The following is a 26,809-nucleotide window of genomic DNA, read 5'->3' on the forward strand; positions in this document are numbered from 1 at the left end:
GCCGATTTTCGTTGTTTTCTGGCTTGAATTCGCAAAGAAGAGCACGAAATCTACAAAATCATCACTTTTTACCAAGATTCAACGGCTGAATTGCATGAAAATAGCAGAATTCTGCACGAAATCATCAAAATTCTTAGAGAAAACTGCATATTTCGATGCAAAACAACGATTTCTCGCCGATTTTCGTTGTTTTCTATCTTGAATTCGCCAAAAAGAGCACGAAATCTACAAAATCATGACTTTTTACCTAGATTCAACGGCTGAATTGCAAGAAAACAGCAGAATTCTGCACGAAATCTTCAAAATTCTTACAGAAAACCGCATATTTCGATGCAAAACGACGATTTCTCGCCGATTTTCGTTGTTTTTTGGCTTGAATTCGCAAAGAAGAGCACGAAATCTACAAAATCATGACTTTTTACCAAGATTCAACGGCTGAATTGCAAGAAAACAGCAGAATTCTGCACGAAATCATCAAAATTCTTAGAGAAAACCGCATATTTCGATGCAAAACGACAATTTCTCGCTGATTTTCGTTGTTTTCTATCTTGAATTCGCAAAAAGCACGAAATCTACAAAATCATGACTTTTTACCAAGATTCAACGGCTGAATTGCAAGAAAACAGCAGAATTCTGCACCAAATCGTCAAAATTCTTAGAGAAAACCGCATATTTCGATGCAAAACGACGATTTCTCGCCGATTTTCGTTGTTTTCTGGCTTAAATTCGCAAAGAAGAGCACGAAATCTACAAGATCATCACTTTTTACCAAGATTCAACAGCTGAATTGCAAGAAAACAGCAGAATTCTGCACGAAATCATCAAAATTCTTACAGAAAACCGCATATTTCGATGCAAAACGACGATTTCTCGCCGATTTTTGTTGTATTCTGGCTTGAATTCGCAAAGAAGAGCACGAAATCTACAAAATCATGACTTTTTACCAAGATTCAACAGCTGAATTGCAAGAAAACAGCAGAATTCTGCTCGAAATCATCAAAATTCCTTCAGAAAACCGCATTTTTCGATGCAAAACGACGATTTCTCGCCGATTTTCGTTGTTTTCTGGCTTGAATTCGCAAAGAAGAGCACGAAATCTACAAAATCATGACTTTTTACCAAGATTCAACAGCTGAATTGCAAGAAAACAGCAGAATTATGCACGAAATCATCAAAATTCTTACAGAAAACAGCATATTTCGATGCAAAACGACGATTTCTCGCCGATTTTCGTTGTTTTCTGGCTTGAATTCGCAAAGAAGAGCACGAAATCTACAAAATCATGACTTTTTACCAAGATTCAACGGCTGAATTGCAAGAAAACAGCAGAATTCTGCACGAAATCATCAAAATTCTTACAGAAAACCGCATATTTCGATGCAAAACGACGATTTCTTGCCGATTTTCGTTGTTTTCTGGCTTGAATTTGCAAAGAAGAGCACTTAATCTACAAAATCATCACTTTTTACCAAGATTCAACGGCTGAATTGCAAGAAAACAGCAGAATTCTGCACGAAATCATCAAAATTCTTAGAGAAAACCGCATATTTCGATGCAAAACGACGATTTCTCGCCAATTTTCGTTGTTTTCTATCTTGAATTCGCCAATAAGAGCACGAAATCTACAAAATCATGACTTTTTACATAGATTCAACGGCTGAATTGCAAGAAAACAGCAGAATTCTGCACGAAATCATCAAAATTCTTACAGAAAACCGCATATTTCGATGCAAAACGACGATTTCTCGCCGATTTTCTTTGTTTTCTGGCTTGAATTCGCAAAGAAGAGCACGAAATCTACAAAATCATGACTTTTTACCAAGATTCAACGGCTGAATTGCAAGAAAACAGCAGAATTCTGCACGAAATCATCAAAATTCTTACAGAAAACCGCATATTTCGATGCAAAACGACGATTTCTCGCCGATCTTCGCTGTTTTCTGGCATGAATTTGCAAAGAAGAGCACGAAATCTACAAAATCATGACTTTTTACCAAGATTCAACGGCTGAATTGCAAGAAAACAGCAGAATTCTGCACGAAATCATCAAAATTCTTAGAGAAAACCGCATATTTCGATGCAAAACGACGATTTCTCGCTGATTTTTGTTGTTTTCTATCTTGAATTCGCAAGAAAGAGCACGAAATCTACAAAATCATGACTTTTTACCAAGATTCAACGGCTGAATTGCAAGAAAACAGCAGAATTCTGCACGAAATCGTCAAAATTCTTAGAGAAAACCGCATATTTCGATGCAAAACGACGATTTCTCGCCGATTTTCGTTGTTTTCTGGCTTGAATTCGCAAAGAAGAGCACGAAATCTGCAAAATCATCACTTTTTACCAAGATTCAACGGCTGAATTGCAAGAAAACAGCAGAATTCTGCACGAAATCATCAAAATTCTTAGAGAAAACCGCATATTTCGATGCAAAACGACGATTTCTCGCCGATTTTCGTTGTTTTCTGGCTTGAATTTGCAAAGAAGAGCACGAAATCTACAAAATCATCACTTTTTACCAAGATTCAACGGCTGAATTGCATGAAAACAGCAGAATTCTGCACGAAATCATCAAAATTCTTAGAGAAAACTGCATATTTCGATGCAAAACAACGATTTCTCGCCGATTTTCGTTGTTTTCTATCTTGAATTCGCCAAAAAGAGCACGAAATCTACAAAATCATGACTTTTTACCTAGATTCAACGGCTGAATTGCAAGAAAACAGCAGAATTCTGCACGAAATCTTCAAAATTCTTACAGAAAACCGCATATTTCGATGCAAAACGACGATTTCTCGCCGATTTTTCGTTGTTTTTTGGCTTGAATTCGCAAAGAAGAGCACGAAATCTACAAAATCATGACTTTTTACCAAGATTCAGCGGCTGAATTGCAAGAAAACAGCAGAATTCTGCACAAAATCATCAAAATTCTTACAGAAAACCGCGTATTTCGATGCAAAACGACGATTTCTCGCCGATCTTTGTTGTTTTTCTGGCATGAATTTGCAAATAAGAGCACGAAATCTACAAAATCATGACTTTTTACCAAGATTCAACAGCTGAATTGCAAGAAAACAGCAGAATTCTGCACGAAATCATCAAAATTCTTAGAGAAAACCGCATATTTCGATGCAAAACGACAATTTCTCGCTGATTTTCGTTGTTTTCTATCTTGAATTCGCAAAAAGCACGAAATCTACAAAATCATGACTTTTTACCAAGATTCAACGGCTGAATTGCAAGAAAACAGCAGAATTCTGCACGAAATCGTCAAAATTCTTAGAGAAAACCGCATATTTCGATGCAAAACGACGATTTCTCGCCGATTTTCGTTGTTTTCTGGCTTAAATTCGCAAAGAAGAGCACGAAATCCACAAGATCATCACTTTTTACCAAGATTCAACAGCTGAATTGCAAGAAAACAGCAGAATTCTGCACGAAATCATCAAAATTCTTACAGAAAACCGCATATTTCGATGCAAAACGACGATTTCTCGCCGATTTTTGTTGTATTCTGGCTTGAATTCGCAAAGAAGAGCACGAAATCTACAAAATCATGACTTTTTACCAAGATTCAACAGCTGAATTGCAAGAAAACAGCAGAATTCTGCTCGAAATCATCAAAATTCCTTCAGAAAACCGCATATTTCGATGCAAAACGACGATTTCTCGCCGATCTTTGTTGTTTTCTGGCATGAATTTGCAAAGAAGAGCACGAAATCTACAAAATCATGACTTTTTACCAAGATTCAACAGCTGAATTGCAAGAAAACAGCAGAATTCTGCACGAAATCATCAAAATTCTTAGAGAAAACCGCATATTTCGATGCAAAACGACAATTTCTCGCTGATTTTCGTTGTTTTCTATCTTGAATTCGCAAAAAGCACGAAATCTACAAAATCATGACTTTTTACCAAGATTCAACGGCTGAATTGCAAGAAAACAGCAGAATTCTGCACGAAATCGTCAAAATTCTTAGAGAAAACCGCATATTTCGATGCAAAACGACGATTTCTCGCCGATTTTCGTTGTTTTCTGGCTTAAATTCGCAAAGAAGAGCACGAAATCCACAAGATCATCACTTTTTACCAAGATTCAACAGCTGAATTGCAAGAAAACAGCAGAATTCTGCACGAAATCATCAAAATTCTTACAGAAAACCGCATATTTCGATGCAAAACGACGATTTCTCGCCGATTTTTGTTGTATTCTGGCTTGAATTCGCAAAGAAGAGCACGAAATCTACAAAATCATGACTTTTTACCAAGATTCAACAGCTGAATTGCAAGAAAACAGCAGAATTCTGCTCGAAATCATCAAAATTCCTTCAGAAAACCGCATTTTTCGATGCAAAACGACGATTTCTCGCCGATTTTCGTTGTTTTCTGGCTTGAATTCGCAAAGAAGAGCACGAAATCTGCAAAATCATCACTTTTTACCAAGATTCAACGGCTGAATTGCAAGAAAACAGCAGAATTCTGCACGAAATCATCAAAATTCTTAGAGAAAACCGCATATTTCGATGCAAAACGACGATTTCTCGCCGATTTTCGTTGTTTTCTGGCTTGAATTCGCAAAGAAGAGCACGAAATCTACAAAATCATCACTTTTTACCAAGATTCAACGGCTGAATTGCATGAAAACAGCAGAATTCTGCACGAAATCATCAAAATTCTTAGAGAAAACTGCATATTTCGATGCAAAACAACGATTTCTCGCCGATTTTCGTTGTTTTCTATCTTGAATTCGCCAAAAAGAGCACGAAATCTACAAAATCATGACTTTTTACCTAGATTCAACGGCTGAATTGCAAGAAAACAGCAGATTTCTGCACGAAATCTTCAAAATTCTTACAGAAAACCGCATATTTCGATGCAAAACGACGATTTCTTGCCGATTTTCGTTGTTTTCTGGCTTGAATTTGCAAAGAAGAGCACGAAATCTACAAAATCATCACTTTTTACCAAGATTCAACGGCTGAATTGCAAGAAAACAGCAGAATTCTGCACGAAATCATCAAAATTCTTACAGAAAACCGCATATTTCGATGCAAAACGACGATTTCTCGCCGATCTTCGCTGTTTTCTGGCATGAATTTGCAAAGAAGAGCACGAAATCTACAAAATCATGACTTTTTACCAAGATTCAACGGCTGAATTGCAAGAAAACAGCAGAATTCTGCACGAAATCATCAAAATTCTTAGAGAAAACCGCATATTTCGATGCAAAACGACGATTTCTCGCTGATTTTTGTTGTTTTCTATCTTGAATTCGCAAGAAAGAGCACGAAATCTACAAAATCATGACTTTTTACCAAGATTCAACGGCTGAATTGCAAGAAAACAGCAGAATTCTGCACGAAATCGTCAAAATTCTTAGAGAAAACCGCATATTTCGATGCAAAACGACGATTTCTCGCCGATTTTCGTTGTTTTCTGGCTTGAATTCGCAAAGAAGAGCACGAAATCTGCAAAATCATCACTTTTTACCAAGATTCAACGGCTGAATTGCAAGAAAACAGCAGAATTCTGCACGAAATCATCAAAATTCTTAGAGAAAACCGCATATTTCGATGCAAAACGACGATTTCTCGCCGATTTTCGTTGTTTTCTGGCTTGAATTTGCAAAGAAGAGCACGAAATCTACAAAATCATCACTTTTTACCAAGATTCAACGGCTGAATTGCATGAAAACAGCAGAATTCTGCACGAAATCATCAAAATTCTTAGAGAAAACTGCATATTTCGATGCAAAACAACGATTTCTCGCCGATTTTCGTTGTTTTCTATCTTGAATTCGCCAAAAAGAGCACGAAATCTACAAAATCATGACTTTTTACCTAGATTCAACGGCTGAATTGCAAGAAAACAGCAGAATTCTGCACGAAATCTTCAAAATTCTTACAGAAAACCGCATATTTCGATGCAAAACGACGATTTCTCGCCGATTTTCGTTGTTTTTTGGCTTGAATTCGCAAAGAAGAGCACGAAATCTACAAAATCATGACTTTTTACCAAGATTCAGCGGCTGAATTGCAAGAAAACAGCAGAATTCTGCACAAAATCATCAAAATTCTTACAGAAAACCGCATATTTCGATGCAAAACGACGATTTCTCGCCGATCTTTGTTGTTTTCTGGCATGAATTTGCAAAGAAGAGCACGAAATCTACAAAATCATGACTTTTTACCAAGATTCAACAGCTGAATTGCAAGAAAACAGCAGAATTCTGCACGAAATCATCAAAATTCTTAGAGAAAACCGCATATTTCGATGCAAAACGACAATTTCTCGCTGATTTTCGTTGTTTTCTATCTTGAATTCGCAAAAAGCACGAAATCTACAAAATCATGACTTTTTACCAAGATTCAACGGCTGAATTGCAAGAAAACAGCAGAATTCTGCACGAAATCGTCAAAATTCTTAGAGAAAACCGCATATTTCGATGCAAAACGACGATTTCTCGCCGATTTTCGTTGTTTTCTGGCTTAAATTCGCAAAGAAGAGCACGAAATCCACAAGATCATCACTTTTTACCAAGATTCAACAGCTGAATTGCAAGAAAACAGCAGAATTCTGCACGAAATCATCAAAATTCTTACAGAAAACCGCATATTTCGATGCAAAACGACGATTTCTCGCCGATTTTTGTTGTATTCTGGCTTGAATTCGCAAAGAAGAGCACGAAATCTACAAAATCATGACTTTTTACCAAGATTCAACAGCTGAATTGCAAGAAAACAGCAGAATTCTGCTCGAAATCATCAAAATTCCTTCAGAAAACCGCATATTTCGATGCAAAACGACGATTTCTCGCCGATCTTTGTTGTTTTCTGGCATGAATTTGCAAAGAAGAGCACGAAATCTACAAAATCATGACTTTTTACCAAGATTCAACAGCTGAATTGCAAGAAAACAGCAGAATTCTGCACGAAATCATCAAAATTCTTAGAGAAAACCGCATATTTCGATGCAAAACGACAATTTCTCGCTGATTTTCGTTGTTTTCTATCTTGAATTCGCAAAAAGCACGAAATCTACAAAATCATGACTTTTTACCAAGATTCAACGGCTGAATTGCAAGAAAACAGCAGAATTCTGCACGAAATCGTCAAAATTCTTAGAGAAAACCGCATATTTCGATGCAAAACGACGATTTCTCGCCGATTTTCGTTGTTTTCTGGCTTAAATTCGCAAAGAAGAGCACGAAATCCACAAGATCATCACTTTTTACCAAGATTCAACAGCTGAATTGCAAGAAAACAGCAGAATTCTGCACGAAATCATCAAAATTCTTACAGAAAACCGCATATTTCGATGCAAAACGACGATTTCTCGCCGATTTTTGTTGTATTCTGGCTTGAATTCGCAAAGAAGAGCACGAAATCTACAAAATCATGACTTTTTACCAAGATTCAACAGCTGCATTGCAAGAAAACAGCAGAATTCTGCTCGAAATCATCAAAATTCCTTCAGAAAACCGCATTTTTCGATGCAAAACGACGATTTCTCGCCGATTTTCGTTGTTTTCTGGCTTGAATTCGCAAAGAAGAGCACGAAATCTGCAAAATCATCACTTTTTACCAAGATTCAACGGCTGAATTGCAAGAAAACAGCAGAATTCTGCACGAAATCGTCAAAATTCTTAGAGAAAACCGCATATTTCGATGCAAAACGACGATTTCTCGCCGATTTTCGTTGTTTTCTGGCTTAAATTCGCAAAGAAGAGCACGAAATCCACAAGATCATCACTTTTTACCAAGATTCAACAGCTGAATTGCAAGAAAACAGCAGAATTCTGCACGAAATCATCAAAATTCTTAGAGAAAACCGCATATTTCGATGCAAAACGACGATTTCTCGCCGATTTTCGTTGTTTTCTGGCTTGAATTTGCAAAGAAGAGCACGAAATCTACAAAATCATCACTTTTTACCAAGATTCAACGGCTGAATTGCATGAAAACAGCAGAATTCTGCACGAAATCATCAAAATTCTTAGAGAAAACTGCATATTTCGATGCAAAACAACGATTTCTCGCCGATTTTCGTTGTTTTCTATCTTGAATTCGCCAAAAAGAGCACGAAATCTACAAAATCATGACTTTTTACCTAGATTCAACGGCTGAATTGCAAGAAAACAGCAGAATTCTGCACGAAATCTTCAAAATTCTTACAGAAAACCGCATATTTCGATGCAAAACGACGATTTCTCGCCGATTTTCGTTGTTTTTTGGCTTGAATTCGCAAAGAAGAGCACGAAATCTACAAAATCATGACTTTTTACCAAGATTCAGCGGCTGAATTGCAAGAAAACAGCAGAATTCTGCACAAAATCATCAAAATTCTTACAGAAAACCGCATATTTCGATGCAAAACGACGATTTCTCGCCGATCTTTGTTGTTTTCTGGCATGAATTTGCAAAGAAGAGCACGAAATCTACAAAATCATGACTTTTTACCAAGATTCAACAGCTGAATTGCAAGAAAACAGCAGAATTCTGCACGAAATCATCAAAATTCTTAGAGAAAACCGCATATTTCGATGCAAAACGACAATTTCTCGCTGATTTTCGTTGTTTTCTATCTTGAATTCGCAAAAAGCACGAAATCTACAAAATCATGACTTTTTACCAAGATTCAACGGCTGAATTGCAAGAAAACAGCAGAATTCTGCACGAAATCGTCAAAATTCTTAGAGAAAACCGCATATTTCGATGCAAAACGACGATTTCTCGCCGATTTTCGTTGTTTTCTGGCTTAAATTCGCAAAGAAGAGCACGAAATCCACAAGATCATCACTTTTTACCAAGATTCAACAGCTGAATTGCAAGAAAACAGCAGAATTCTGCACGAAATCATCAAAATTCTTACAGAAAACCGCATATTTCGATGCAAAACGACGATTTCTCGCCGATTTTTGTTGTATTCTGGCTTGAATTCGCAAAGAAGAGCACGAAATCTACAAAATCATGACTTTTTACCAAGATTCAACAGCTGAATTGCAAGAAAACAGCAGAATTCTGCTCGAAATCATCAAAATTCCTTCAGAAAACCGCATATTTCGATGCAAAACGACGATTTCTCGCCGATCTTTGTTGTTTTCTGGCATGAATTTGCAAAGAAGAGCACGAAATCTACAAAATCATGACTTTTTACCAAGATTCAACAGCTGAATTGCAAGAAAACAGCAGAATTCTGCACGAAATCATCAAAATTCTTAGAGAAAACCGCATATTTCGATGCAAAACGACAATTTCTCGCTGATTTTCGTTGTTTTCTATCTTGAATTCGCAAAAAGCACGAAATCTACAAAATCATGACTTTTTACCAAGATTCAACAGCTGAATTGCAAGAAAACAGCAGAATTCTGCACGAAATCGTCAAAATTCTTAGAGAAAACCGCATATTTCGATGCAAAACGACGATTTCTCGCCGATTTTCGTTGTTTTCTGGCTTAAATTCGCAAAGAAGAGCACGAAATCCACAAGATCATCACTTTTTACCAAGATTCAACAGCTGAATTGCAAGAAAACAGCAGAATTCTGCACGAAATCATCAAAATTCTTACAGAAAACCGCATATTTCGATGCAAAACGACGATTTCTCGCCGATTTTTGTTGTATTCTGGCTTGAATTCGCAAAGAAGAGCACGAAATCTACAAAATCATGACTTTTTACCAAGATTCAACAGCTGAATTGCAAGAAAACAGCAGAATTCTGCTCGAAATCATCAAAATTCCTTCAGAAAACCGCATTTTTCGATGCAAAACGACGATTTCTCGCCGATTTTCGTTGTTTTTTGGCTTGAATTCGCAAAGAAGAGCACGAAATCTACAAAATCATGACTTTTTACCAAGATTCAGCGGCTGAATTGCAAGAAAACAGCAGAATTCTGCACAAAATCATCAAAATTCTTACAGAAAACCGCATATTTCGATGCAAAACGACGATTTCTCGCCGATCTTTGTTGTTTTCTGGCATGAATTTGCAAAGAAGAGCACGAAATCTACAAAATCATGACTTTTTACCAAGATTCAACAGCTGAATTGCAAGAAAACAGCAGAATTCTGCACGAAATCATCAAAATTCTTAGAGAAAACCGCATATTTCGATGCAAAACGACAATTTCTCGCTGATTTTCGTTGTTTTCTATCTTGAATTCGCAAAAAGCACGAAATCTACAAAATCATGACTTTTTACCAAGATTCAACGGCTGAATTGCAAGAAAACAGCAGAATTCTGCACGAAATCGTCAAAATTCTTAGAGAAAACCGCATATTTCGATGCAAAACGACGATTTCTCGCCGATTTTCGTTGTTTTCTGGCTTAAATTCGCAAAGAAGAGCACGAAATCCACAAGATCATCACTTTTTACCAAGATTCAACAGCTGAATTGCAAGAAAACAGCAGAATTCTGCACGAAATCATCAAAATTCTTACAGAAAACCGCATATTTCGATGCAAAACGACGATTTCTCGCCGATTTTTGTTGTATTCTGGCTTGAATTCGCAAAGAAGAGCACGAAATCTACAAAATCATGACTTTTTACCAAGATTCAACAGCTGAATTGCAAGAAAACAGCAGAATTCTGCTCGAAATCATCAAAATTCCTTCAGAAAACCGCATATTTCGATGCAAAACGACGATTTCTCGCCGATCTTTGTTGTTTTCTGGCATGAATTTGCAAAGAAGAGCACGAAATCTACAAAATCATGACTTTTTACCAAGATTCAACAGCTGAATTGCAAGAAAACAGCAGAATTCTGCACGAAATCATCAAAATTCTTAGAGAAAACCGCATATTTCGATGCAAAACGACAATTTCTCGCTGATTTTCGTTGTTTTCTATCTTGAATTCGCAAAAAGCACGAAATCTACAAAATCATGACTTTTTACCAAGATTCAACGGCTGAATTGCAAGAAAACAGCAGAATTCTGCACGAAATCGTCAAAATTCTTAGAGAAAACCGCATATTTCGATGCAAAACGACGATTTCTCGCCGATTTTCGTTGTTTTCTGGCTTAAATTCGCAAAGAAGAGCACGAAATCCACAAGATCATCACTTTTTACCAAGATTCAACAGCTGAATTGCAAGAAAACAGCAGAATTCTGCACGAAATCATCAAAATTCTTACAGAAAACCGCATATTTCGATGCAAAACGACGATTTCTCGCCGATTTTTGTTGTATTCTGGCTTGAATTCGCAAAGAAGAGCACGAAATCTACAAAATCATGACTTTTTACCAAGATTCAACAGCTGAATTGCAAGAAAACAGCAGAATTCTGCACGAAATCATCAAAATTCTTAGAGAAAACCGCATATTTCGATGCAAAACGACAATTTCTCGCTGATTTTCGTTGTTTTCTATCTTGAATTCGCAAAAAGCACGAAATCTACAAAATCATGACTTTTTACCAAGATTCAACGGCTGAATTGCAAGAAAACAGCAGAATTCTGCACGAAATCGTCAAAATTCTTAGAGAAAACCGCATATTTCGATGCAAAACGACGATTTCTCGCCGATTTTCGTTGTTTTCTGGCTTAAATTCGCAAAGAAGAGCACGAAATCCACAAGATCATCACTTTTTACCAAGATTCAACAGCTGAATTGCAAGAAAACAGCAGAATTCTGCACGAAATCATCAAAATTCTTACAGAAAACCGCATATTTCGATGCAAAACGACGATTTCTCGCCGATTTTTGTTGTATTCTGGCTTGAATTCGCAAAGAAGAGCACGAAATCTACAAAATCATGACTTTTTACCAAGATTCAACAGCTGAATTGCAAGAAAACAGCAGAATTCTGCTCGAAATCATCAAAATTCCTTCAGAAAACCGCATATTTCGATGCAAAACGACGATTTCTCGCCGATCTTTGTTGTTTTCTGGCATGAATTCGCAAAGAAGAGCACGAAATCTACAAAATCATGACTTTTTACCAAGATTCAACAGCTGAATTGCAAGAAAACAGCAGAATTCTGCACGAAATCGTCAAAATTCTTAGAGAAAACCGCATATTTCGATGCAAAACGACGATTTCTCGCCGATTTTCGTTGTTTTCTGGCTTAAATTCGCAAAGAAGAGCACGAAATCCACAAGATCATCACTTTTTACCAAGATTCAACAGCTGAATTGCAAGAAAACAGCAGAATTCTGCACGAAATCATCAAAATTCTTACAGAAAACCGCATATTTCGATGCAAAACGACGATTTCTCGCCGATTTTTGTTGTATTCTGGCTTGAATTCGCAAAGAAGAGCACGAAATCTACAAAATCATGACTTTTTACCAAGATTCAACAGCTGAATTGCAAGAAAACAGCAGAATTCTGCTCGAAATCATCAAAATTCCTTCAGAAAACCGCATTTTTCGATGCAAAACGACGATTTCTCGCCGATTTTCGTTGTTTTCTGGCTTGAATTTGCAAAGAAGAGCACGAAATCTACAAAATCATGACTTTTTACCAAGATTCAACAGCTGAATTGCAAGAAAACCGCAGAATTCTGCACGAAATCATCAAAATTCTTAGAGAAAACCGCATATTTCGATGCAAAACGACAATTTCTCGCTGATTTTCGTTGTTTTCTATCTTGAATTCGCAAAAAGCACGAAATCTACAAAATCATGACTTTTTACCAAGATTCAACGGCTGAATTGCAAGAAAACAGCAGAATTCTGCACGAAATCGTCAAAATTCTTAGAGAAAACCGCATATTTCGATGCAAAACGACGATTTCTCGCCGATTTTCGTTGTTTTCTGGCTTAAATTCGCAAAGAAGAGCACGAAATCCACAAGATCATCACTTTTTACCAAGATTCAACAGCTGAATTGCAAGAAAACAGCAGAATTCTGCACGAAATCATCAAAATTCTTACAGAAAACCGCATATTTCGATGCAAAACGACGATTTCTCGCCGATTTTTGTTGTATTCTGGCTTGAATTCGCAAAGAAGAGCACGAAATCTACAAAATCATGACTTTTTACCAAGATTCAACAGCTGAATTGCAAGAAAACAGCAGAATTCTGCTCGAAATCATCAAAATTCCTTCAGAAAACCGCATATTTCGATGCAAAACGACGATTTCTCGCCGATCTTTGTTGTTTTCTGGCATGAATTTGCAAAGAAGAGCACGAAATCTACAAAATCATGACTTTTTACCAAGATTCAACAGCTGAATTGCAAGAAAACAGCAGAATTCTGCACGAAATCATCAAAATTCTTAGAGAAAACCGCATATTTCGATGCAAAACGACAATTTCTCGCTGATTTTCGTTGTTTTCTATCTTGAATTCGCAAAAAGCACGAAATCTACAAAATCATGACTTTTTACCAAGATTCAACGGCTGAATTGCAAGAAAACAGCAGAATTCTGCACGAAATCGTCAAAATTCTTAGAGAAAACCGCATATTTCGATGCAAAACGACGATTTCTCGCCGATTTTCGTTGTTTTCTGGCTTAAATTCGCAAAGAAGAGCACGAAATCTACAAAATCATGACTTTTTACCAAGATTCAACAGCTGAATTGCAAGAAAACAGCAGAATTCTGCTCGAAATCATCAAAATTCCTTCAGAAAACCGCATATTTCGATGCAAAACGACGATTTCTCGCCGATCTTTGTTGTTTTCTGGCATGAATTTGCAAAGAAGAGCACGAAATCTACAAAATCATGACTTTTTACCAAGATTCAACAGCTGAATTGCAAGAAAACAGCAGAATTCTGCACGAAATCATCAAAATTCTTAGAGAAAACCGCATATTTCGATGCAAAACGACAATTTCTCGCTGATTTTCGTTGTTTTCTATCTTGAATTCGCAAAAAGCACGAAATCTACAAAATCATCACTTTTTACCAAGATTCAACAGCTGAATTGCAAGAAAACAGCAGAATTCTGCACGAAATCATCAAAATTCTTACAGAAAACCGCATATTTCGATGCAAAACGACGATTTCTCGCCGATTTTCGTTGTTTTCTGGCTTGAATTCGCAAAGAAGAGCACGAAATCTACAAAATCATGACTTTTTACCAAGATTCAACAGCTGAATTGCAAGAAAACAGCAGAATTCTGCACGAAATCATCAAAATTCTTAGAGAAAACCGCATATTTCGATGCAAAACGACAATTTCTCGCTGATTTTCGTTGTTTTCTATCTTGAATTCGCAAAAAGCACGAAATCTACAAAATCGTGACTTTTTACCAAGATTCAACAGCTGAATTGCAAGAAAACAGCAGAATTCTGCACGAAATCATCAAAATTCTTAGAGAAAACCGCATATTTCGATGCAAAACGACAATTTCTCGCTGATTTTCGTTGTTTTCTATCTTGAATTCGCAAAAAGCACGAAATCTACAAAATCATGACTTTTTACCAAGATTCAACGGCTGAATTGCAAGAAAACAGCAGAATTCTGCACGAAATCGTCAAAATTCTTAGAGAAAACCGCATATTTCGATGCAAAACGACGATTTCTCGCCGATTTTCGTTGTTTTCTGGCATAAATTCGCAAAGAAGAGCACGAAATCTACAAAATCATGACTTTTTACCAAGATTCAACAGCTGAATTGCAAGAAAACAGCAGAATTCTGCACGAAATCATCAAAATTCTTACAGAAAACCGCATATTTCGATGCAAAACGACGATTTCTCGCCGATTTTTGTTGTATTCTGGCTTGAATTCGCAAAGAAGAGCACGAAATCTACAAAATCATGACTTTTTACCAAGATTCAACAGCTGAATTGCAAGAAAACAGCAGAATTCTGCTCGAAATCATCAAAATTCCTTCAGAAAACCGCATATTTCGATGCAAAACGACGATTTCTCGCCGATCTTTGTTGTTTTCTGGCATGAATTTGCAAAGAAGAGCACGAAATCTACAAAATCATGACTTTTTACCAAGATTCAACAGCTGAATTGCAAGAAAACAGCAGAATTCTGCACGAAATCATCAAAATTCTTAGAGAAAACCGCATATTTCGATGCAAAACGACAATTTCTCGCTGATTTTCGTTGTTTTCTATCTTGAATTCGCAAAAAGCACGAAATCTACAAAATCATGACTTTTTACCAAGATTCAACGGCTGAATTGCAAGAAAACAGCAGAATTCTGCACGAAATCGTCAAAATTCTTAGAGAAAACCGCATATTTCGATGCAAAACGACGATTTCTCGCCGATTTTCGTTGTTTTCTGGCTTAAATTCGCAAAGAAGAGCACGAAATCTACAAAATCATGACTTTTTACCAAGATTCAACAGCTGAATTGCAAGAAAACAGCAGAATTCTGCTCGAAATCATCAAAATTCCTTCAGAAAACCGCATATTTCGATGCAAAACGACGATTTCTCGCCGATCTTTGTTGTTTTCTGGCATGAATTTGCAAAGAAGAGCACGAAATCTACAAAATCATGACTTTTTACCAAGATTCAACAGCTGAATTGCAAGAAAACAGCAGAATTCTGCACGAAATCATCAAAATTCTTAGAGAAAACCGCATATTTCGATGCAAAACGACAATTTCTCGCTGATTTTCGTTGTTTTCTATCTTGAATTCGCAAAAAGCACGAAATCTACAAAATCATGACTTTTTACCAAGATTCAACGGCTGAATTGCAAGAAAACAGCAGAATTCTGCACGAAATCGTCAAAATTCTTAGAGAAAACCGCATATTTCGATGCAAAACGACGATTTCTCGCCGATTTTCGTTGTTTTCTGGCTTAAATTCGCAAAGAAGAGCACGAAATCCACAAGATCATCACTTTTTACCAAGATTCAACAGCTGAATTGCAAGAAAACAGCAGAATTCTGCACGAAATCATCAAAATTCTTACAGAAAACCGCATATTTCGATGCAAAACGACGATTTCTCGCCGATTTTTGTTGTATTCTGGCTTGAATTCGCAAAGAAGAGCACGAAATCTACAAAATCATGACTTTTTACCAAGATTCAACAGCTGAATTGCAAGAAAACAGCAGAATTCTGCACGAAATCATCAAAATTCTTAGAGAAAACCGCATATTTCGATGCAAAACGACGATTTCTCGCCGATTTTTGTTGTATTCTGGCTTGAATTCGCAAAGAAGAGCACGAAATCTACAAAATCATGACTTTTTACCAAGATTCAACAGCTGAATTGCAAGAAAACAGCAGAATTCTGCTCGAAATCATCAAAATTCCTTCAGAAAACCGCATTTTTCGATGCAAAACGACGATTTCTCGCCGATTTTCGTTGTTTTCTGGCTTGAATTTGCAAAGAAGAGCACGAAATCTACAAAATCATGACTTTTTACCAAGATTCAACAGCTGAATTGCAAGAAAACAGCAGAATTCTGCACGAAATCATCAAAATTCTTAGAGAAAACCGCATATTTCGATGCAAAACGACAATTTCTCGCTGATTTTCGTTGTTTTCTATCTTGAATTCGCAAAAAGCACGAAATCTACAAAATCATGACTTTTTACCAAGATTCAACGGCTGAATTGCAAGAAAACAGCAGAATTCTGCACGAAATCGTCAAAATTCTTAGAGAAAACCGCATATTTCGATGCAAAACGACGATTTCTCGCCGATTTTCGTTGTTTTCTGGCTTAAATTCGCAAAGAAGAGCACGAAATCCACAAGATCATCACTTTTTACCAAGATTCAACAGCTGAATTGCAAGAAAACAGCAGAATTCTGCACGAAATCATCAAAATTCTTACAGAAAACCGCATATTTCGATGCAAAACGACGATTTCTCGCCGATTTTTGTTGTATTCTGGCTTGAATTCGCAAAGAAGAGCACGAAATCTACAAAATCATGACTTTTTACCAAGATTCAACAGCTGAATTGCAAGAAAACAGCAGAATTCTGCTCGAAATCATCAAAATTCCTTCAGAAAACCGCATATTTCGATGCAAAACGACGATTTCTCGCCGATCTTTGTTGTTTTCTGGCATGAATTTGCAAAGAAGAGCACGAAATCTACAAAATCATGACTTTTTACCAAGATTCAACAGCTGAATTGCAAGAAAACAGCAGAATTCTGCACGAAATCATCAAAATTCTTAGAGAAAACCGCATATTTCGATGCAAAACGACAATTTCTCGCTGATTTTCGTTGTTTTCTATCTTGAATTCGCAAAAAGCACGAAATCTACAAAATCATGACTTTTTACCAAGATTCAACGGCTGAATTGCAAGAAAACAGCAGAATTCTGCACGAAATCGTCAAAATTCTTAGAGAAAACCGCATATTTCGATGCAAAACGACGATTTCTCGCCGATTTTCGTTGTTTTCTGGCTTAAATTCGCAAAGAAGAGCACGAAATCTACAAAATCATGACTTTTTACCAAGATTCAACAGCTGAATTGCAAGAAAACAGCAGAATTCTGCACGAAATCATCAAAATTCTTAGAGAAAACCGCATATTTCGATGCAAAACGACAATTTCTCGCTGATTTTCGTTGTTTTCTATCTTGAATTCGCAAAAAGCACGAAATCTACAAAATCATGACTTTTTACCAAGATTCAACGGCTGAATTGCAAGAAAACAGCAGAATTCTGCACGAAATCGTCAAAATTCTTAGAGAAAACCGCATATTTCGATGCAAAACGACGATTTCTCGCCGATTTTCGTTGTTTTCTGGCTTAAATTCGCAAAGAAGAGCACGAAATCTACAAAATCATGACTTTTTACCAAGATTCAACAGCTGAATTGCAAGAAAACAGCAGAATTCTGCTCGAAATCATCAAAATTCCTTCAGAAAACCGCATATTTCGATGCAAAACGACGATTTCTCGCCGATCTTTGTTGTTTTCTGGCATGAATTTGCAAAGAAGAGCACGAAATCTACAAAATCATGACTTTTTACCAAGATTCAACAGCTGAATTGCAAGAAAACAGCAGAATTCTGCACGAAATCATCAAAATTCTTAGAGAAAACCGCATATTTCGATGCAAAACGACAATTTCTCGCTGATTTTCGTTGTTTTCTATCTTGAATTCGCAAAAAGCACGAAATCTACAAAATCATGACTTTTTACCAAGATTCAACGGCTGAATTGCAAGAAAACAGCAGAATTCTGCACGAAATCGTCAAAATTCTTAGAGAAAACCGCATATTTCGATGCAAAACGACGATTTCTCGCCGATTTTCGTTGTTTTCTGGCTTAAATTCGCAAAGAAGAGCACGAAATCCACAAGATCATCACTTTTTACCAAGATTCAACAGCTGAATTGCAAGAAAACAGCAGAATTCTGCACGAAATCATCAAAATTCTTACAGAAAACCGCATATTTCGATGCAAAACGACGATTTCTCGCCGATTTTTGTTGTATTCTGGCTTGAATTCGCAAAGAAGAGCACGAAATCTACAAAATCATGACTTTTTACCAAGATTCAACAGCTGAATTGCAAGAAAACAGCAGAATTCTGCACGAAATCATCAAAATTCTTAGAGAAAACCGCATATTTCGATGCAAAACGACGATTTCTCGCCGATTTTTGTTGTATTCTGGCTTGAATTCGCAAAGAAGAGCACGAAATCTACAAAATCATGACTTTTTACCAAGATTCAACAGCTGAATTGCAAGAAAACAGCAGAATTCTGCTCGAAATCATCAAAATTCCTTCAGAAAACCGCATTTTTCGATGCAAAACGACGATTTCTCGCCGATTTTCGTTGTTTTCTGGCTTGAATTTGCAAAGAAGAGCACGAAATCTACAAAATCATGACTTTTTACCAAGATTCAACAGCTGAATTGCAAGAAAACAGCAGAATTCTGCACGAAATCATCAAAATTCTTAGAGAAAACTGCATATTTCGATGCAAAACAACGATTTCTCGCCGATTTTCGTTGTTTTCTATCTTGAATTCGCCAAAAAGAGCACGAAATCTACAAAATCATGACTTTTTACCTAGATTCAACGGCTGAATTGCAAGAAAACAGCAGAATTCTGCACGAAATCTTCAAAATTCTTACAGAAAACCGCATATTTCGATGCAAAACGACGATTTCTCGCCGATTTTCGTTGTTTTTTGGCTTGAATTCGCAAAGAAGAGCACGAAATCTACAAAATCATGACTTTTTACCAAGATTCAGCGGCTGAATTGCAAGAAAACAGCAGAATTCTGCACAAAATCATCAAAATTCTTACAGAAAACCGCATATTTTGATGCAAAACGACGATTTCTCGCCGATCTTTGTTGTTTTCTGGCATGAATTTGCAAAGAAGAGCACGAAATCTACAAAATCATGACTTTTTACCAAGATTCAACAGCTGAATTGCAAGAAAACAGCAGAATTCTGCACGAAATCATCAAAATTCTTAGAGAAAACCGCATATTTCGATGCAAAACGACAATTTCTCGCTGATTTTCGTTGTTTTCTATCTTGAATTCGCAAAAAGCACGAAATCTACAAAATCATGACTTTTTACCAAGATTCAACGGCTGAATTGCAAGAAAACAGCAGAATTCTGCACGAAATCGTCAAAATTCTTAGAGAAAACCGCATATTTCGATGCAAAACGACGATTTCTCGCCGATTTTCGTTGTTTTCTGGCTTAAATTCGCAAAGAAGAGCACGAAATCTACAAGATCATCACTTTTTACCAAGATTCAACAGCTGAATTGCAAGAAAACAGCAGAATTCTGCACGAAATCATCAAAATTCTTACAGAAAACCGCATATTTCGATGCAAAACGACGATTTCTCGCCGATTTTTGTTGTATTCTGGCTTGAATTCGCAAAGAAGAGCACGAAATCTACAAAATCATGACTTTTTACCAAGATTCAACAGCTGAATTGCAAGAAAACAGCAGAATTCTGCTCGAAATCATCAAAATTCCTTCAGAAAACCGCATTTTTCGATGCAAAACGACGATTTCTCGCCGATTTTCGTTGTTTTCTGGCTTGAATTCGCAAAGAAGAGCACGAAATCTACAAAATCATGACTTTTTACCAAGATTCAACAGCTGAATTGCAAGAAAACAGCAGAATTATGCACGAAATCATCAAAATTCTTACAGAAAACAGCATATTTCGATGCAAAACGACGATTTCTCGCCGATTTTCGTTGTTTTCTGGCTTGAATTCGCAAAGAAGAGCACGAAATCTACAAAATCATGACTTTTTACCAAGATTCAACGGCTGAATTGCAAGAAAACAGCAGAATTCTGCACGAAATCATCAAAATTCTTACAGAAAACCGCATATTTCGATGCAAAACGACGATTTCTTGCCGATTTTCGTTGTTTTCTGGCTTGAATTTGCAAAGAAGAGCACTTAATCTACAAAATCATCACTTTTTACCAAGATTCAACGGCTGAATTGCAAGAAAACAGCAGAATTCTGCACGAAATCATCAAAATTCTTAGAGAAAACCGCATATTTCGATGCAAAACGACGATTTCTCGCAAATTTTCGTTGTATTCTATCTTGAATTCGCCAATAAGAGCACGAAATCTACAAAATCATGACTTTTTACATAGATTCAACGGCTGAATTGCAAGAAAACAGCAGAATTCTGCACGAAATCATCAAAATTCTTACAGAAAACCGCATATTTCGATGCAAAACGACGATTTCTCGCCGATTTTCTTTGTTTTCTGGCTTGAATTCGCAAAGAAGAGCACGAAATCTACAAAATCATGACTTTTTACCAAGATTCAACGGCTGAATTGCAAGAAAACAGCAGAATTCTGCACGAAATCATCAAAATTCTTACAGAAAACCGCATATTTCGATGCAAAACGACGATTTCTCGCCAATTTTCGTTGTTTTCTATCTTGAATTCGCCAAGAAGAGCACGAAATCTACAAAATCATGACTTTTTACCTAGATTCAACGGCTGAATTGCGAGAAAACAGCAGAATTCTGCACGAAATCATCAAAATTCTTAGAGAAAACTGCATATTTCGATGCAAAACAACGATTTCTCGCCGATTTTCGTTGTTTTCTATCTTGAATTTGCCAAGAAGAGCACGAAATCTACAAAATCATGACTTTTTACATAGATTCAACGGCTGAATTGCAAGAAAACAGCAGAATTCTGCACGAAATCATCAAAATTCTTACAGAAAACCGCATATTTCGATGCAAAACGACGATTTCTCGCCGATTTTCTTTGTTTTCTGGCTTGAATTCGCAAAGAAGAGCACGAAATCTGCAAAATCATGACTTTTTACCAAGATTCAACAGCTGAATTGCAAGAAAACAGCAGAATTCTGCACGAAATCATCAAAATTCTTACAGAAAACCGCATATTTTGATGCAAAACGACGATTTCTCGCCGATCTTCGCTGTTTTCTGGCATGAATTTGCAAAGAAGAGCACGAAATCTACAAAATCATGACTTTTTACCAAGATTCAACGGCTGAATTGCAAGAAAACAGCAGAATTCTGCACGAAATCATCAAAATTCTTAGAGAAAACCGCATATTTCGATGCAAAACGACGATTTCTCGCCGATCTTCGCTGTTTTCTGGCATGAATTTGCAAAGAAGAGCACGAAATCTACAAAATCATGACTTTTTACCAAGATTCAACGGCTGAATTGCAAGAAAACAGCAGAATTCTGCACGAAATCGTCAAAATTCTTAGAGAAAACCGCATATTTCGATGCAAAACGACGATTTCTCGCCGATTTTCGTTGTTTTCTGGCTTGAATTCGCAAAGAAGAGCACGAAATCTGCAAAATCATCACTTTTTACCAAGATTCAACGGCTGAATTGCAAGAAAACAGCAGAATTCTGCACGAAATCATAAAAATTCTTAGAGAAAACCGCATATTTCGATGCAAAACGACGATTTCTCGCCGATTTTCGTTGTTTTCTGGCTTGAATTTGCAAAGAAGAGCACGAAATCTACAAAATCATCACTTTTTACCAAGATTCAACGGCTGAATTGCATGAAAACAGCAGAATTCTGCACGAAATCATCAAAATTCTTAGAGAAAACTGCATATTTCGATGCAAAACAACGATTTCTCGCCGATTTTCGTTGTTTTCTATCTTGAATTCGCCAAGAAGAGCACGAAATCTACAAAATCATGACTTTTTACCTAGATTCAACGGCTGAATTGCAAGAAAACAGCAGAATTCTGCACGAAATCATCAATATTCTTACAGAAAACCGCATATTTCGATGCAAAACGACGATTTCTCGCCGATTTTCGTTGTTTTCTGGCTTGAATTCGCAAAGAAGAGCACGAAATCTACAAAATCATGACTTTTTACCAAGATTCAACGGCTGAATTGCAAGAAAACAGCAGAATTCTGCACAAAATCATCAAAATTCTTACAGAAAACCGCATATTTCGATGCAAAACGACGATTTCTCGCCGATCTTTGTTGTTTTCTGGCATAAATTTGCAAAGAAGAGCCCGAAATCTACAAAATCATGACTTTTTACCAAGATTCAACGGCTGAATTGCAAGAAAACAGCAGAATTCTGCACGAAATCATCAAAATTCTTAGAGAAAACCGCATATTTCGATACAAAACGACGATTTCTCGCTGATTTTCGTTGTTTTCTATCTTGAATTCGCAAAAAGCACGAAATCTACAAAATCATGACTTTTTACCAAGATTCAACGGCTGAATTGCAAGAAAACAGCAGAATTCTGCACGAAATCGTCAAAATTCTTAGAGAAAACCGCATATTTCGATGCAAAACGACGATTTCTCGCCGATTTTCGTTGTTTTCTGGCTTGAATTCGCAAAGAAGAGCACGAAATCTACAAAATCATGACTTTTTACCAAGATTCAACAGCTGAATTGCAAGAAAACAGCAGAATTATGCACGAAATCATCAAAATTCTTACAGAAAACCGCATATTTCGATGCAAAACGACGATTTCTCGCCGATTTTTGTTGTTTTCTGGCTTGAATTCGCAAAGAAGAGCACGAAATCTACAAAATCATGACTTTTCACCAAGATTCAACGGCTGAATTGCAAGAAAACAGCAGAATTCTGCACGAAATCATCAAAATTCTTAGAGAAAACTGCATATTTCGATGCAAAACAACGATTTCTCGCCGATTTTCGTTGTTTTCTATCTTGAATTCGCCAAGACGAGCACGAAATCTAAAAAATCATGACATTTTACCTAGATTCAACGGCTGAATTGCAAGAAAACAGCAGAATTCTGCACGAAATCATCAAAATTCTTACAGAAAACCGCATATTTCGATGCAAAACGACGATTTCTCGCCGATTTTCGTTGTTTTCTGGCTTGAATTCGCAAAGAAGAGCACGAAATCTACAAAATCATGACTTTTTACCAAGATTCAACAGCTGAATTGCAAGAAAACAGCAGAATTCTGCACGAAATCATCAAAATTCTTACAGAAAACCGCATATTTCGATGCAAAACAACGATTTCTCGCTGATTTTCGTTGTTTTCGGGCTTGAATTCGCAAAGAAGAGCACGAAATCTACAAAATCATCACTTTTTACCAAGATTCTACGGCTGAATTGCAAGAAAACAGCAGAATTCTGCACGAAATCATCAAAATTCTTAGAGAAAACCGCATATTTCGATGCAAAACGACGATTTCTCGCTGATTTTCGTTGTTTTCTATCTTGAATTCGCAAAGAAGAGCACGAAATCTACAAAATCATGACTTTTTACCAAGATTCAACGGCTGAATTGCAAGAAAACAACAGAATTCTGCACGAAATCGTCAAAATTCTTAGAGAAAACCGCATATTTCGATGCAAAACGACGATTTCTCGCCGATTTTCGTTGTTTTCTGGCTTGAATTCGCAAAGAAGAGCACGAAATCTACAAAATCATCACTTTTTACCAAGATTCAACGGCTGAATTGCAAGAAAACAGCAGAATTCTGCACGAAATCTTCAAAATTCTTAGAGAAAACCGCATATTTCGATGCAAAACGACGATTTCTCGCCGATTTTCGTTGTTTTCTGGCTTGAATTCGCAAAGAAGAGTACGAAATCTACAAAATCATCACTTTTTACCAAGATTCAACGGCTGAATTGCAAGAAAACAGCAGAATTCTGCACGAAATCATCAAAATTCTTACAGAAAACCGCATATTTCGATGCAAAACGACAATTTCTCGCGGATTTTCGTTGTTTTCTGGCTTGAATTCGCAAAGAAGAGCACGAAATCTACAAAATCATGACTTTTTATCAAGATTCAACGGCTGAATTGCAAGAAAACAGCAGAATTCTGCACGAAATCATCAAAATTCTTAGAGAAAACTGCATATTTCGATGCAAAACAACGATTTCTCGCCGATTTTCGTTGTTTTCTATCTTGAATTCGCCAAGAAGAGCACGAAATCTACAAAATCATGACTTTTTACCTAGATTCAACGGCTGAATTGCAAGAAAACAGCAGAATTCTGCACGAAATCATCAAAATTCTTACAGAAAACCGCATATTTCGATGCAGAACGACGATTTCTCGCCGATTTTCGTTGTTTTCTGGCATGAATTCGCAAAGAAGAGCACAAAATCTACAAAATCATGACTTTTTACCAAGATTCAACGGCTGAATTGCAAGAAAACAACAGAATTCTGCACGAAATCATCAAAATTCTTAGAGAAAACCGCATATTTCGATGCAAAACGACGATTTCTCGCTGATTTTCGTTGTTTTCTATCTTGAATTCGCAAAAAAGAGCACGAAATCTACAAAATCATGACATTTTACCAAGATTCAACGGCTGAATTGCAAGAAAACAGCCGAATTCTGCACGAAATCGTCAAAATTCTTAGAGAAAACCGCATATTTCGATGCAAAACGACGATTTCTCGCCGATTTTCGTTGTTTTCTGGCTTGAATTCGCAAAGAAGAGCACGAAATCTACAAAATCATCACTTTTTACAAAGATTCAACGGCTGAATTGCAAGAAAACAGCAGAATTCTGCACGAAATCATCAAAATTCTTAGAGAAAACCGCATATTTCGATGCAAAACGACGATTTCTCGCCGATTTTCGTGGTTTTCTAGCTTAAATTCGCAAAGAAGAGCACGAAATCTACAAAATCATGACTTTTTACATAGATTCAACGGCTGAATTACAAGAAAACAGCAGAATTCTGCACGAAATCATCAAAATTCTTAGAGAAAACCGCATATTTCGATGCAAAACGACGATTTCTCGCCGATTTTCGTTGTTTTCTGGCTTGAATTCGCAAAGAAGAGCACGAAATCTACAAAATCATGACTTTTCACCAAGATTCAACAGCTGAATTGCAAGAAAACAGCAGAATTCTGCACGAAATCATCAAAATTCTTAGAGAAAACTGCATATTTCGATGCAAAACAACGATTTCTCGCCGATTTTCGTTGTTTTCTGGCTTGAATTCGCAAAGAAGAGCACGAAATCTACAAAATCATGACTTTTTACCAAGATTCAACGGCTGAATTCCAAGAAAACAGCAGAATTCTGCACGAAATCATCAAAATTCTTACAGAAAACCGCATATTTCGATGCAAAACAACAATTTCTGGCCGATTTTTGTTGTTTTCTGGCTTGAATTCGCAAATAATAGCACGAAATCTACAAAATCATGACTTTTTACCAAGATTCAACATCTGAATTGCAAGAAAACAGCAGAATTCTGCACGAAATCATCAAATTCTTACAGAAAACCGCATATTTCGATGCAAAACGATTATTTCTCGCCGATTTTCGTTGTTTTCTGGCTTGAATTCGCAAAGAAGAACACGAAATCTAAAAAATCATGACTTATTACCAAGATTCAACGGCTGAATTGCAAGAAAACAGCAGAATTCTGCACGAAATCATCAAAATTCTTACAGAAAATCGCATATTTCGATGCAAAACGACGATTTCTCGTCGATTTTCGTTGTTTTCTGGCTTGAATTCGCAAAGAAGAGCACGAAATCTACAAAATCATGACTTTTTACCAAGATTCAACGGCTGAATTCCAAGAAAACAGCAGAATTCTGCACGAAATCATCAAAATTCTTACAGAAAACCGCATATTTCGATGCAAAACAACAATTTCTGGCCGATTTTTGTTGTTTTCTGGCTTGAATTCGCAAATAATAGCACGAAATCTACAAAATCATGACTTATTACCAAGATTCAACGGCTGAATTGCAAGAAAACAGCAGAATTCTGTACGAAATCTTCAAAATTCTTTCAGAAAATCGCATATTTCGATGCAAAACGACGATTTCTCGCCGATTTTCGTTGTTTTCTGGCTTGAATTCGCAAAGAAGAGCACGAAATCTACAAAATCATGACTTTTTACCAAGATTCAACGGCTGAATTGCAAGAAAACAGCAGAATTCTGCACGAAATCATCAAAATTCTTACAGAAAACCGCATTTTTCGATGCAAAACGACGAGTTCTCGTCGATTTTCGTTGTTTTCTGGCTTGAATTCGCAAAGAAGGGCACGAAATCTACAAAATCATGACTTTTTACCAAGATTCAACATCTGAATTGCAAGAAAACAGCAGAATTCTGCACGAAATCGTCAAAATTCTTAGAGAAAACCGCATATTTCGATGCAAAACGACGATTTTTCGCCGATTTTCGTTGTTTTCTGGCTTGAATTCGCAAAGAAGAGCACGAAATCTACAAAATCATCACTTTTTACCAAGATTCAACGGCTGAATTGCAAGAAAACACCAGAATTCTGCACGAAATCATCAAAATTCTTAGAGAAAACCGCATATTTCGATGCAAAACGACGATTTCTCGCCGATTTTCGTGGTTTTCTGGCTTAAATTCGCAAAGAAGAGCACGAAATCTACAAAATCATGACTTTTTACCAAGATTTAACGGCTGAATTGCAAGAAAAC

Source organism: Gnatocerus cornutus, unplaced genomic scaffold (assembly GCF_029298725.1).
Source record: "Gnatocerus cornutus isolate USDA-ARS CGAHR unplaced genomic scaffold, icGnaCorn1.1 ctg00000026.1, whole genome shotgun sequence".
Taxonomy (NCBI): Eukaryota; Metazoa; Arthropoda; class Insecta; order Coleoptera; family Tenebrionidae; genus Gnatocerus; species Gnatocerus cornutus.